Genomic DNA, 10475 nt, shown 5'->3' with positions numbered 1-10475 from the left:
TCAGCATTTTGCCCATAGAATTGTTCAATATTACAACTTGAGGCTTGAAGTTTTTCTTCAGTTTTTTCAGCTTGAGAAATACGGAGTGTGTTCTTCCCTTTTGGTTTTCTAACTCCAGGTCTTTGCACATTTCATTATAATACTTTACCTTGTCTTCTCAAGCCACCCTTTGAAATCTTATGTTCAGCTCTTTTATTTCATCCTTTCTGTCATTCACTTTAGCTACTCTACATTCAAGGGCAAGTTTCAGAAACTGTTCTCACATCCATTTTGGTTTTTTCTTTCTTTCCTGTCTTTTTAATGACCTTTTGCTTCCTTCATGTGTGATGTCCCTGATATCATCCCACAACTCATCTGGTCTTCAGCCATTAATACTCAGTGTCTCAAATCTATTCCTGAGATGGCCGCTAAATTCAGGTGGCATATACTCAAGGCCATACTCAGGCTCTTGTGGATTTGTTTTAATTTTCTCCAGCTTCAACTTGGAATTGCATAGAAGCAATTGATGGTCTGTTCCACAGTTGGTCTCTGGACTTCTTATGCCCGATGATATTGAGCTTCTCCATTGTCTCTTTCCACAGATATAGTCAATTTGATTCCAGTGTATTCCATCTGGTGAGGTCCACATGTATAGCTGCCATTTATGTTCTTTAAAAACGGTATTTGCAATGAATAAGTCATTGGTCTTGAAAAATTCTATCATATGATCTCCAGTGCTGCTTCTGTCACCAAGGCCATATTTTCCAACTACCAATACTTTTTCTTTGTTTCCAACTTTCACACTCCAATCACCAGTAATCATCAGTGCATCTTGAGTGCATGTTTGATCAATTTCAGACTGCAGATATTGGTAAAAATCTTCAATTTCTTCATCTTTGGTCTTAGTGGTTGGTGCATAAATTTGAATAATAGTCATATTAACTGGTCTTCCTTGTAAGCGTATGGGTCACTGTGCTACCATGGCCCCAATATCTTTATAGAAAGGAAAAGTAATAGAATGAATTTTGATGTTTGTGTGGCTAGTTGTCACCACATTATAGTTAGAAAAAGATAAATCTGCAAGTAAACCAATCTGGTCTTCTGGACTCTGCCACAAGCTTATAGCACCTTGGAAAAGTCAGGACCGCAGTTTTCTCATCTGTTAAAAGTACAGGGTTAACACAGGTGATTTCTAAAATATTTTCCAGCCTTAAATTCTATGATTATTTTAGTCCATGTTAGTTTCATGCTAACGAAACCAACGTGTTAAGTTTATGAGTAAAACATGTTCAGCCAGACCACCCATCAAATTAACCTAAATTTATACTTGCTAGTATTTTTTTTTTTTAGTATTCTAGGTGCCATATTAAATTAAAAGAATCTTTTCTTCAGCATCTAACTTTTCCCAAAATGTTTGTAGATTTAAAGGAAAAGTTAGCTATGAGATTTGTGAAAAGTTTTACAATGGAATCATCCTTTTTTTGTCCGAAGGCTAAAAGGAGACCCTGGGTGGTGCAAATGGTTAACCACTCAACTGGTAACCAAAACGTTGGAAGTTCAAGTCCACCCAGAGGCTCCTCAGAAGAAAGTCCAGGTGATCTACTTCCAAAAAATCAGCCAGCGAAAACCCCATGGAGCACAGTTCTACTATGAGATACATGGGGTCACCATGAGTCAGAGTCAACTTGACGCCAACAGGCTAGGTGGTGGGAAGTGGGGTACACACCTAAATACACACACACATACTCATCACACACAACAAACCTTTCATGCTATTCCCCTTGCTTTGATACTCAGTGAGGGTCAGCTTGATTGTCTTTTTTCTTTTGGATACTACTGCTTTCAAGTAAGAAATACGGGGGGAGCTCATAAAAATAAAATGCAACTTAATTGCACGAAATAGTGATGAGAGACATAAAACAGATCCAATGACCTGAATTTCCAAATAAAGTGCAAAAGATTTACAATAAATACAGAAAATATTCTAAAGTAGGAGTCAGCAAACTTTTTCTTAAAATTCCAGACAGTAATTATCTTAGGTTTTCAGGCCATAGGAGGGTCTGTGTCACAACTACGCAACTCCGCAGGTAGCATGAAGAGATAGGCTTGACTGTGTGCCAATAAAACTTTATTTACAAAAACAGTCAGCCAGCTCTTTTGCTGACCCTTTTTAAAGCATATTTTCTATTCGTATTGCATCCAGTTAAGGTTAGGAAGGGAGGGCAAAAAGGGAAAGAAGAAAACAAAGTTATTAGAAAGACTGAGAAGAAAGGGGAATAGCAAGTGGGGAGGTAGAGACAGAATGGGTAAGGGTAGTGATTTCAGCCTAAGAAAGAAATTAAAAACTCACACAGAAAAAAAAGGTCCATGTAAAAGGAAAATGCAGATAGAAAGAGAGAAAGACACAGAAATGTAGAAAAACAGCACAGAGGCAGGAAACCTATTTTTACGATGATCACTGGGCCACAAGGAAAAACATTTGTGGTCATTTATAGACAAAAAGCACTCATAATTAAATTTGGTGGATTTTTTTTTTTCCTCAAGAAGTAAATATATGTTTGACTCACAGCTTTTAATTTATTATTTTTTTTAAATCACAATAAAAAAGCAACTTGCAAGAAAAACAGAGTGAAGAAGAAAGACTGAAAGTAAAGGGATGCAAGTAAAGAAAAGGTTGTTGCCAAGGAGAGTACCAAATAGCACAGGGTGGTGACAGCAAGGCACAAAGAAAAAGGACAGAGTTGGTTTTTCCTGTCCATTCAGTCCCTGCTCCTGGGAATTCCAAGTGCAAAATTTGATCTGCAACCTGTTGGTCAAACTACTCAGCTGGCACATGCCCAGTAATGGCATGGCAGCCAAACTCATTCCCCAGCCCTCCATTCATCCCAAGCTCAAATGGCCTCGGCCTGCCATCCACTCTTTGCAGAGTGGCTCACTGTCAAATTCCTCCCTGGCACTGTGAGCTCAGCATGTACAGTGCATATATCAGCACTGGTCTTCAATGACAAGGATGGACAATTAACCATGGGTGTAACCACTGGTCACATCTTAACACATCTTTTAAGCAAGAATTATACCAAAAAGGTCTACAGACCTGGGGTGAGGGGTCCTGTGGCACTTTGGTTCAAATGACTTACTCTTCAGGACTGACCTTTTAAACCTCAGAACCTGAGAAGTGATTTTAAGAAAAGACAGTAAGGGCCTTGGAACCATTGGACAGCATTACATTTAAGCCATCTCAAACAAGTGGAGAACTCTCTCTCTGCTGTCTCCTCTACTCCCTTCCTCTTCACCTCCAGAGACAATTCGACAGCGTCTTTTCAATTCATAAAAAAAAAAAAAAAATTCATACCTGCCTTTAAATAGCACTCACATTCAGGAAGTTCTTCTTTACATCTTCCCTAAATTCCCTCCTGGTAGTTATAACCCAGGTTTTCAGTGGAGGTTTGGAGCAGCTGGTTCCCATCCTCTTTATGGCAACCCTCCTTAAAGATTCATAGGCTTATAAAAGACCTCCATACCAACTTCACCTCAGGTAGATAGCTCTATTCTCTAAAGCATTTTTCAAGAATATTTTCCTATATATGCATCAATAACCAATTTCCAAGTCCATGGAGACCTGACTCAAATTTCTACAGCTGAAGTAAGACCATAGCCTGTATCCAATAAGTCAAGGGGAAAATGGGCATAAGGGCTTTTACCTGAATTATTGAACACCTGCTTTTAAGAAGCCACTGTTAATTTGAAGTTTAGGACGAAACAAAGACTAAAACCAGAGCAGAGTGCTTATGTCTAAATAGAGAAGCATGACCAATCTTTGGCCAACTGCCTACAGCTCTGCTTAAGAACATCACCTCTTTGTGTGAGCAAGGTGAGGTATTTTAGAATTCTGACAAAGAGCACCCAATGTCAGTCTCTCAAAGAAATGTTGTAGCTCTGTCTTCCCCCCATATCTCAAACTGTTTCTTCTCTAAAGCATTAAAAAAAAAAAAAAAAAAGAGCAATACAAAAGATCTTCAGCTGACTTTTAGGAGTAAAGAACATATGTTCTTGAACATCTGTGCTTTTCCCAACCTATTTTTTTTTTTCCATTATTGTCAAGAGAAAAGAAGTTTAGTGGAATGTTTCTCCACAGAGGCACAAGTCTATAATACTCCCTGTTGATTACATATAAAAGACACAAAATATTAGTTTATTAAAAGCAGCTTCAGCCATTGCTGTACAAAGCCATTCTCTGATGGAACAGATTTATGAAGTAACAGCTGAAGGGTATGCAGATCACAAGATACGTGACAAATGTACTTTATTACATGGATCAGAAATACCATATGTACTAGCAGTTACTGTACAATGATACACAACACCCAAGTAAGACTTATTTAAAGGTTTTGCCGATATTGCAAATTATAGAGACACAAAGTGAGAGTGAGAAAGTGTTTCATAAGATAGCATAATGCCCAGACAATTCATCGCTTTAGGAAGTTAAATGCATTCTACACATTATAAACTTAATGTATTATAAAACTATGCCATTCTTTAAATTAAAATTCGAGGGACTTTACCCCATTCATTGTTTAAAGCAGACGTTTATAGCATTTTTCCATACTTTAAAAGAGAACTTAGTAGAATGAATACCAGACCTAACATTAACAAATTTAAGGAGATTTTAGATTTTGTGATTTCCACCAAGAAGATACTTAAGTCTGCAATCATGTAGTGCCAAAAGACATGTAAGAGCAAAATAAGCATGATACATTTCAGATGTGATAACTTCCTGTAAGGCATTGCTTGGCTAGAAAGGACTTTCACAGCTTTCAACCCAAATTCTAAGTACAATGTCTGAATCCATTCAGCTACATCCCAGCCAAGTGGCTGTCCACCTTAACTTGACAGGGTAGTAGTCCCCAGGCTGCCCATTCCATCTTCCAACATCTTGGTTAGGAAGTTCTTCCTTGTATGGAACCAAAGTCTGCCTCTGTAGTTTCGCATCAGAGGTATTCATTCTATTCTCTGGGGCAGCGCTGCTCCACGATTTAACAGCTGCATGACTTTGGACAAGTTTAGTTACCTCTTCAAAGCTCAGTTTCCTCATCAGAAAATAGGGATAATAAGTATTTTGATCCCATAGAGTTGTTTTAAAGATTAAACGAAGTATACGTGTAAAGCATTTAGCACAGTGCATGGCATATAGGTAAGCATTCTCTAAACGTTGGCTATTATTATTACTATCATTCTACAAAATCAGTTTAATATCACTTTATGTTCCTTTGGCATTCAACCATGTAAAATTTGGACTTCTTTTTGCAAACAGGGCCAACCAAACTTGGCCCTGGCCCTTGTGGCTGCCTGACACGCCCCTTGTGACAGCAGAATGGGCTCTGACCTGTTGTGAGTACTTAACTACCTCTATCCTGCCCCCAATAATGGATCCTCAATCAATGCTAATGGAAGCAGTGGCCAAGAAATCAAATGACACATTGCATTCGGCAAACTGGCTACGAAAGACCTCTTTGAAGTGCTAAAAAGCAAAGATGTCACTATGAGGACTAAGCTGTGCTTGACCCAAGCCATATTTTCAATCACCTCATATGCATACAAAAGCTAGACAGTAAATAAAGAGGACTGAAGAAGAATTGGTGCATTTAGATTATGGTGTTGGCGAAGAAAGTTGAACATACCATGGACTTATAGAAGAACAAAAAAATCTTGTCTTGGAAGTACAGCCAGAGTGCCTTAGAAGCAAGAATGGTGAGGCTTCATTGCCTTACTTACTTTGGACATGTCATCAGGAGGGATGAGTCTCTGGAGAAGGACATTATAGTCGATAGAGGGTCAGTAAAAAAGAGGAAGACAGTTAATGAGATGGACTGACACAGTGGCTGCCAACAGTGGGCTCAAGCATACCAATCGTGAGGATGGTGCAGGACTGGGCAGTATTTTGTTCTGTTGTACATAGGGTCGCTATGAGTCAGAATCAACTGGATGGCATCTAACAACAACGGCCCCACCCCCTACTTTCTTGTATAGGTGAAGTCTGTTGCAATGGTGTTTTATATGCTGGCAAATACAGGGGAAAAGCATATTTTGTGTCTAGCACAAATTTGTGTAACTCTGCCAGCTGGTGTCAGAAGTGACTACTTAGCTAGCAAGCTTTGCCAACAGCCCAATATCTGTATCTCAAATGTAGTATTTATAACTATGGGAATTCCTTGACGTCTCTTTAGACTCCTTCCAATTTTTTATTCTTGGTTACATTTCACTAGTCTAAACTACATACCCCCACCCCTCACCACCAGTCCATTTCAGATATAAATCAAGTCATTTATAGCGTGGTTTCTTTTCCAACTCCTGAAAATCACATCCCAGCTCTATAGATTCAAACGTTGACGATATCCTTACAAGCACAAATACACTGCAGTATACTTATTTCAGGCAGCACGTGAGCTAATGGGAAAAAAATCTACATCAATGCGCCATTAGAAAAAAAGACCTTGATCAAAACCACTACTGGATTCCACCGTAGAGCTTCACCTGCAGCTTGCATTTCTTCTCTGTTAGTGGCTTGGGTATCACTGATCATGGGTTATAAATCTGCCTTTAGGATGGGAGCAGGCCATTCCTAAGGGAGTGCTATATACAGAACTCCAGTCTAGTTTAGGGCTAGAGATTTGAGGTGAGTTCTACAAATCATTTCTCCACTGAAACCTGCTCTTTATTTGATCCTGAGGGTGCATCATCCCAACCCATCATGGATTGACCCCAAAATAGACATTCTACTTTAAAATTACCTTCCTGTCCTCCAAAAGTTTACACACCCATGAGAGGTAGAATAGCACTGTAAGAGTGTAGGCTCTGGATCCAGGCTCCCTCAATTTGAATCCCAGCTCTCCCAACTTTAGCTAAATGGCCTGTCTCAGTTTCTCTGTGTATAAATCTTGCTACCTAACTCAAAGGATTGCTGAGTGGGTTGAATTAATTAATACTTAGAATAGTTTAGGATTAAATCATTTAGACCAATTCTTGATAAATGAGAGCAATTTTGATTGTCCTTAAATATTTTAAACTTAATTTCTTTAAACACAAAAATAAAATGTTACATTCAATTCCTAATGTGTTTTAGCCATTCGATCTAATTCCAAGAATGATTTTGTGCTTCACTTGAGCTCCATCTGGTGGTTTTATAGCAATTCTCTGGAAAACATCAGTGAAATCAAAAGATAACAAATTTTAAAAGGGGAAGCTAATCATCTAGAAGATTTAAAGGTCTACACTACATATACCAATTTATAATCTTCAGGAACAAAACAACAAAGTGGTCATCTTTTAAACATAACCCTCCACTAATTTGGAATACCAGTCTAAAATTCCTGCCAAAATTTGGGGGCAGGAGGAATCTTGCTGGTGGTATAGTTCAGAACTCAGTACCTTGGAGACCCAACTCAGGACATGGTACAAGACAACTTTTCTCCAGTAGCCATCTTTGCAGAGGTCATATGACATTTGGGAACGTTTCCCAAATGAGTTTTTTTGTGTGTGTGCTTTAAGTGAAAGTTTACAAATCAGGTTAGTCTCTCACACAAAAACACCTTACCACATACTCCCAATTGCTCTCCACCCAATGGGACAGCCCACTCCCTCCCTCCACACTCTCTTTTCCTGTCCATTTCGCCAGCTTCTAACCCCCCTACCCTCTCACCTCCCCTCCAGGCAGGAGATGCCAACATAGCCTCAAGTGTCCACCTGATCCAGGAAGCTCACCAGCATCCCTCTCCATCCCATTGTCCAGTCCAGTCCATGTCTGAAGAGTTGGCTTTGGGAATGGTTCCTGTCCTGGGCCAACAGAAGGTCTAGGGGCCATGACCACCATGGTCCTTCCAGTCTCAGCCTGGTCTTTTTAGGAGAATTTGGGGTCTGCATCCCACTGCTCTCCTGCTCCCTCAGGGGTTCTCTGTTGTGTTCCCTGTCAGGGCAGTCATCGGTTGTAGCCAGGCACCATCTAGTTCTTCTGGTCTCAGGCTGATGTAGTCTTTGGTTTATGTGGCCCTTTCTGTCTCTTGGGCTCATAATTACCTTGGGTCCTTGGTGTTCTTCATTCTCCTTTGATCCAGGTGGGTTGAGACCAATTGATGCATCTTAGATGGCTGCTTGCTAGGATTTAAGACCCAAGACGCCACTCTTCAAAGTGGGATGCAGAATGTTTTCTTAATAGCTTTAATTATGCCAATTGACGTAGATGTCACCTGAAACCATGGTCCCCAAGCCCCCACCCCTGCTACGCTGGCCTTCGAAGCATTCAGTTTATTCAGGAAACTTCTTTGATTTTGGTTTAGTCAAGCTGTGCTGACCTCTCCTGTATTGTGTGTTGTCTTTCCCGTCACCTAGTTTTTGTCTACTATCTAATTAGTGAATACCTCTCTCCTACCCTCCCTCCCTCCCCCTTCTTGTAACCAGCAAAGAATATTTTCTTCTCTGTTTAAACTATTTCTCAAGTTCTTATAATAGTGGTCTTATACGATATTTGCCCTTTTGCAAGGACACTAATTTCACTCAGCGTAATGCCTTCCAGTTCCTCCATGTTATGAAATGTTTCACAGATTCCTCACTGTTCTTTATTGATGCGTAGTATTCCATTGTGTGAATATACCATAATTTATTTATCCATTCATCCGTTGATGGGCACCTTGGTTGCTTCCATCTTTTTGCTATTGTAAACAGTGCTGCAATGAACATGGGTGTGCATGTATCTGTTCATGTAAAGGCTCTTATTTCTCTAGGATATATTCCGAGGACTGGGATTGCTGGATCGGATGGTGGTTCTATTTCTAGCTTTTTAAGGAAGCGCCAAATCGATTTCCAAAGGGGTTGTACCATTTTACATGCCCACCAACAGTGTATAAGTGTTCCAATCTCTCCACCATTTACTATTTTGTGTTTTTTGGATTAATGCCAGCCTTGTTGGAGTGAGATGAAATCTCATTGCAGTTTTGATCTGCATTTCTCTAATGGCTAATGATCGTGAACATATCCTCATGTATCTGTTAGCTACCTGAATGTCTTCTTTAGTGAAGTGTTTATTTGTATCTTTTGCCCATTTTTTAATTGGGTTGTCTTTTTGTAGTTGAGTTTTTGCAGTATCATGCAGATTTTACAGACCAGGCGCTGATTGGAAATGTCATAGCTAAAAAACTTTTTCCCAGTCTATAGCCAGTTTTTTTTACTCTTTTGGTGAAGTCTTTCGATGAGCATAGGTGTTTGATTTTTAGGAGCTCCCAGTTATCTAGTTTCTCTTCTGCATTGTTAGTAATGTTTTGTATACTGTTGATGCCATGTATTAGGGCTCCTAATGTTGTCCGTATTTTGTCTTCCATGATCTTTATCGTTTTAGGTTTTATATTTAGGTCTTTGATCCATTTTGAGTTAATTTTTGTGCATGGTGTGAGGTATGGGTCTTGTTTCATCTTTTTGCAGATGGATATCCAGTTATGCCAGCATCATTTGTTAAAAAGACCCAAATGAGTTTTTTGATAGTAGTTTTTTTTTGTTAACTTTCAAGTTAAATCATGACTGGACAAACGTCCTATCATCATCAAGAGGTCCTGGATGAAACTGCTCAATAGCTACTATCATCAGAGTCAATTAAATGTTATCAGACAGAGAACACGTGAACACATCCCTGGCACGGGTCTCTCACTTCACCTTAATGAAAAGTCAATTAGAAGATGCCTGACAATGCTGCCCAAATTTAATTAAGTGCTAAGACTATAACATTACTGATATAGACAATTCCTACAAAGAAAAACAAAAGGTAAAAAATTTAGCTAGTATATTTAGGTAATATTGTCAGTAGTTTAATTGGATATTCGCAACTTTTTATTTCATGAGTAAACATTTGGGTATTCACTTTTTCCCACAAACTCTATTTGCTGTTTATTATACCAAAAAGCAAAAAAGGCTATGAATGACATTTAATTCACGTCTTTTTTCATAGCTTCTTTTGAGAAAATTTAAGTGTTTCAAAATTATCTACAACTTTTCAGTAAACTAGCTATTGAGTAAATTGAGAAATCTATTACATTAAAATAATTTAAAGATTTTACTGGAATTCAACTTTATACATCCCCATCTCCTAAAAGACCTGGTCATGTTGCCTTTATCTCTGCATTGTGCCCCAGCCTAGCAGTGTGCCTGGCACAAAGTGTGTGAACTGGTGACTAAGTGACCTCATTCTAGAGAATCTCACTTTTAATTTGGGTGTTCTCTGAAGTTAACACCTTCTTCTGAGCAGATGCACAGCTCTGTCAGCCCCATAGGGCAGATACTTTGTCTTGTTCCCTGCGTCCCCAGTACCAAGAAAAGTCCCTGACACACAGGAGGTGCTCAGTATTATCCCAATGAACAAACTGGATTATGTTAAATTTCAAGGGTAATGCCAAATTTAGACTGCTTAACTGAAAATAAATTTAAATCAAGTGTAATTAGAATAAACTGTAGCAAGA

The sequence above is a fragment of the Loxodonta africana genome, chromosome 4, assembly GCF_030014295.1.
Source record: "Loxodonta africana isolate mLoxAfr1 chromosome 4, mLoxAfr1.hap2, whole genome shotgun sequence".
Classification (NCBI taxonomy): domain Eukaryota; kingdom Metazoa; phylum Chordata; class Mammalia; order Proboscidea; family Elephantidae; genus Loxodonta; species Loxodonta africana.
This window is presented reverse-complemented; position numbering follows the sequence as displayed.